Source organism: Schistocerca serialis, chromosome 1 (assembly GCF_023864345.2).
Source record: "Schistocerca serialis cubense isolate TAMUIC-IGC-003099 chromosome 1, iqSchSeri2.2, whole genome shotgun sequence".
Classification (NCBI taxonomy): Eukaryota; Metazoa; Arthropoda; class Insecta; order Orthoptera; family Acrididae; genus Schistocerca; species Schistocerca serialis.
In genome coordinates, this window is record NC_064638.1 from 1,247,928,444 (window position 1) to 1,247,933,661 (window position 5,218).

Sequence of the window (5,218 nt, forward strand, 5' to 3'; positions counted from 1 at the left end):
GAGAGGTAACGCATTGTTGCTAAAATAAAGTGTTCGCACAATCTAACGGTACTAATAAGTCCGCCTTATATTTTCCACTTTATCTCATTCACTTGTAACGTAATGCTTCAAACTATTATAAAAAAACAAAGAAGGTAAGTACGTACAATGGAAAACTCAACGGAAGTTTCAATAAATTGCGCACAAATTCAGGCAACACCATGGAAACAAGCACATGCAATCTTCTGTTTTCACAGCAGCGCGCGAAAAACAATTTCAAGCTCTGACCGCCAGAGAGGTCTATGTATTGCACAATAACATCTATGAAACAGTAGAGCAGAGTTACTGTTACGTACCGACAGGCTCTCAGATCACGAAACTGCACCACGAGAAAATAATGAGAGTCAAAACTTACTGGTACTTTTAAGTACCGTCAGGCAACAAAGGGTTAATTCGACTACATTCCATTATCCTTGTTTTGCTTTTATTGGTGTACATCTTATATCTTCCTTTCAAGAAACTGTCAATTCTGTTCAACTGCTCTTCCAAGTCCTCTGTTGTCTCTGACAGAGTTACAGTGTTATCGCAAACCTAAGAGTTCTTATTTCTTCTTCGTGAACTTAAATTCCTACTCCGAATTTTTCTTTGGTTTCCTTCACTGCTTACTCAATGTACAGATTGAATAACATCGGGGATAGGCTACAATCTTTTCTTACTCCCTTCTCAACCACTGCGTCCCTTTCACGCCCCTCTACTCGTAATTACACTTTGGTTTCTGTACCAGTCGTAAATAGCCGTTCGCTCCCGCTATTGTACCCCTGCTGCCTTCAAAACATTGTCAAAAGCTACCAATGCTATAAACATAAGTTTGCCTTTCCTTAACCTATTTTATAAGATAAATATTACAGCCAGTATAGACTCGCGTAATTATACTTATCTCCCGAATTTATTGCCCGCCTGCTTAGCTGAATATCGTCTCGGTAGCGCATTAGGCAGCGCGTGAGTCTCATAATCTTAAGGTCGTGAGTTCGATCCTCACCCGGGGCATATAGCTGCCGGCACGGTAGCTCAGCGTGTTCGGTCAGAGAGCTGGTTGCCTTCTGTAATAAAAAAAAACTGAGTGGAAGGATCAAGAAATGAACTATAACAGATGTCATGTGACGTCCGCAACGACCAAACACTACGATAAAAAAAAAAAAGGTAACGTATTTGCCTACCATCCAGCTTGCCCGCGTTCGATCACCGCCCCGAATGCAGATTTCCACCGCTTGTGAACTAGCTGCCGTGCTCTCCTCATTATTATTTCAGCATCAACGACACGCAAGTTGCAAAATGTAGCGTTACTGAAGAAAGACTGACACTCGGTGGCCGAACTACTGTCAATGCCTCACGATCATTTTCCTGTATCCAGACTTATCTCTCCCAACGTTGGCTTCTACCAGTCATTCCATTCTTCTATAGAGAATTCGTGTTAGTATTTTGTAACTATTGTTTATTAAACTGATAATTCGGTAATATTCACATTTGTCGGAAGCTATTTTCTTTGGAATTGCAATTATTAGTATTGTTGAGTCTGAGGATATTTGGCCTGTCTCATATATTGAATGTCTGTGTAAGGGGGATGAAACGCAAAGCGGAATTAAGGTTGAAGAGGAGCAATATGTGCCGGAAGATGGAAAGGGATTTACCATCTCGGAAGCAGAAGTAGAAAAGGCGCTGAAGGAGATGAAGAATAGGAAGGCATGTGGAATAGATGATTTGCCAGCAGAACCGTTGAAGAGCCTGGGAAACAAGGCAAGAAAGAAATAGTCTACCTCTGTAACGAGATATATGACAAAGGGGAATGGCCTGAGGACTTCGCTGCAACAGTTATGATACCAATAGAGAAAGAGAGAAACACTAAAAAATGTGAAGAGCACCGGACCGTCAGTCTAATTTCTAGTGCAGCTGAAGTCTTGCTGATAGTGTTGAATACAAGGTTATATGGCAAGATAGATAGAGGGATTGCAGAGGAGCAGTTCGGATTTAGAAGAGGAAAAGGAACGAGATGCTATTGGCCTGCTAAGAACTATAGGGGAAAGATATATGGAAAAGGGTAGAGAAGTCTTTGCTGTTTCTATAGATTTAGAAAAGGCTTTTGACAGAGTTCAATGGAACAAGCTGATGGATATCTTGAAGAGGAAAGGAGTAGATTGGAACGAGAGACGACTGGTACAGACTCTATATTTACACCAGAAAGTAAGGATAAGGACTGGAAATGAAATGTCAGAAGGAAGCAACATTGGACGAGGTGTTAGACAAGGTTGTTGCCTTTCCCCACTGTTGTTTAACGTATACCTTGAAGAGATTATTGCGAAAAGTTTAGATGGGAAAAGAGGAATATGTATTGGTGGAAAGAGAATAGAATGTATAAGATTTGCTGATGACATGGTATTAGTGGCAGAAAGTGAGCGGACAGTGAATAACATGCTCAAAGATCTGAATGAAGCTTGTGTGGAATATGGGATGCTAATAAACACAGCAAAAACAAAGAGTATGGTCATCAGTACAAGACGCAGACTGTCCAGTATTAAAATAGGACAATCTACCATTAGCCAAGTAAGTCAATTTAAATATCTCGGAAGCACAATAACTGAAGACTTGAGATGTCACCAGGAGCTGAAAACCCGAATTGCCATAGCGAAGGAGGCATTCAACAGAAAGGGGAGACTCTTATGTGGCAAATTAGATAAAGGACTAAGGAAAAGGCTTGGCAAATGTTTTGTCTGGAGTGTGGCACTGTATGGGACAGAAACATGGACGCTGAGACGAGAGGATGAAAAAAGGTTAGAAGCATTTGAGATGTGGATGAGGAGGAGAATGGAGAGAATAAGCTGGATGGAAAGAGTGAGTAATGAAAGAGTACTGGAAAGGGATGGTGAGAGAAGATGTCTGCTGAAGGTTGTAAGAGAAAGGAAAAAGAACTGGTTGGGACATTCATTGAGAAGGGAGTGCTTGCTAGTAGATGCTTTGGAAGGATTGGCTTGTGGGAGAAGACTGAGAGGAAGGAGATACAAGATGATAGGCGACATAAAGGGAAGAGGAAATTATGCAGACCTGAAGAGGATGGCAGAAGACCGGACAGCCTGGAGAACTACCATGTGAAAACCTGCCTTTTGGCAGAACACTGATGATCATCTTGCTCACCAGATGGAGGAGTTTTGTCATGACTGGCTCTCCAGACGCTATCCGTACTTCTGATGGAATGTCGTCTACTCTGGGAGCATTGTTTCGGCTTAGTTCATTCACTGCTCTATCACATTCTTCTCGTAGTATCATATCTCCCATCTCATCTTCATCTACGTCTTCTTCTCGTTCCATAATATTGCCTTCCAGTTCATCTCTGTTGTACAGGTCCTCTGTATACTCTCTGCACCTTAAAGTTTTGCCTTCTTTGCTTAGGACAGGTTTCTCATCTGAGCTCCTGATGTTCATACAGCTCCTCTTTCCTCCAAAAGCCTCCTTATTTTTTCTGTGGGCAGTATCTATCTTTCCCCTAGTGAAATACGCTTCTAAATCGTTACATTTGTCCTCTAGCCATTCCTGATTAATCATTTTGCACTTTCAATCTCATTTTTAGGTCTGTGTATTCCATTTCGCCTGTTTCATTTGCTGTATTTTTATGTTTTCTTGTTGCATCAATGAAATTCAATATCTCTTGTGTTATCCAAGAATTTTTGCTAGGTATTGTCTTTTTACCCATTTGATCCTCTGTTTCATTCACTATTTCATCTCCCATAACTACCCATTCGCCTACTGTATTCCTTTCACCTTCACTAGTCAATCGTTGCCTAATGTTTCCTATGAAACTCTCAACAACCTCTGGTTCTTTTAACTTATCAGGTATCATCTTCTTAACGCCGTACCTTTTTGAAATTTCTTAAGTTTTAATCTACAGGCCATAAACAATAAATTGTGGTCAGTGTCCACATCTGTCCCTGGAAATGTCTTACAATTAAAAATCTGGTTCCGAAATCTCTGTCTTACCATTATATAGCCGTTCTGAAACCTTCCGGCGTTTGCAGGTTTCTTCCACATATACAACATTCTTTCATGATTCTTAAACCGAGTATTGGTGACGATTAAATTATGGTCTGTGCAGAATTCTACCAGGCACCTTCCCCTTTCATTCCTTTCCCCACGGCCATATTCACTTACTATTTTTCCTTCTCTTCCTTTTCCTATGGTCGAATTCCAGTCGCCGGCCGCAGTGGTCTAGCGGTTCAGGCGCTCCGTCCGGAACCGCGCGACTGCTACGGTCGCAGGTTCGAATCCTGCCTCGGGCATGGATGTGTGTGCTGTCCTTAGGTTAGTTAGGTTTAAGTAGTTCTAAGTTATAGGGGACTGATGACCACAGATGTTAAGTCCCATAGTGCTCAGAACCATTTGAATTCCAGTCCCCCGTCACAATTAAATTTTCGTGCCTTTTAACTATCTGAAAAAATTGCTTAATGTCATCATTCATTTCTTCAATCTCTTCATTACCTGTCGAGCTAGTTGGCATATAAACTTGTGCTACTATAGTGGGTGTGGGCTTGGTGTCTACCTCGGCCACGATAATGCGTTCACTATGCTGTTCATTGTAACTTAACCGAATTCCTATTTTCTTATTCATTATTAAATCTACTCTTACATTATCCTTATTTGATTTTCTATTTATAACTCTCCTCTCTTGTCTGCTCCACTCGTGACTTTGTAATCTTTTCCTGTTTCCTTTCTGTCATTGATGTCTAGCATATTGGTCGGTATGAACTTGCTTCTTCAGTTTTCTACCCCTTCGATTTTGATCCTCAGTCCCACCAATCCGTTGTGATTCCAACGACCCACTTCGTTCCTGTCTTTCGTCTAGCCCTGCCTGTAATTTCCAATACTCTTCTGGTTATTTTGTCCATATTCTTCCTAATCACGTGACCCGCAAATATTGCCCTTTCTATACTTATTTCTCCTGACATAGTCGTGCTGTGTACAGCTCTCCGCATCTATCTCTCGCCAGTTCTTTTAGGATCCAGTATTTTCCTCAGTATTTGTCTCTCTTCCTTCTCTAATTGTTCGACACCATGTCTTCCTAGTGCTACAGAGACTCACTGCTCCTGTTACATATTCTCCCATATATTTAAATATGTGTTCCTTGTTCACGGCATATATTTAAATATGCGCTCCTTGTTCACGGTGACTCCTAGTGTGGTCCAGACCCTAGTAG

At 41.3% G+C, this 5,218-nt stretch overlaps 1 non-coding gene across 1 annotated transcript; it reads left to right on the forward strand.

Moving 5' to 3' along the window:
- Positions 1-953: 953 nt before the first annotated feature.
- Trnam-cau (transfer RNA methionine (anticodon CAU)) lies at positions 954-1,026 on the forward strand. Its single transcript has one exon. It is a non-coding gene; the product is annotated as a tRNA-Met (tRNA).
- Positions 1,027-5,218: the final 4,192 nt, after the last annotated feature.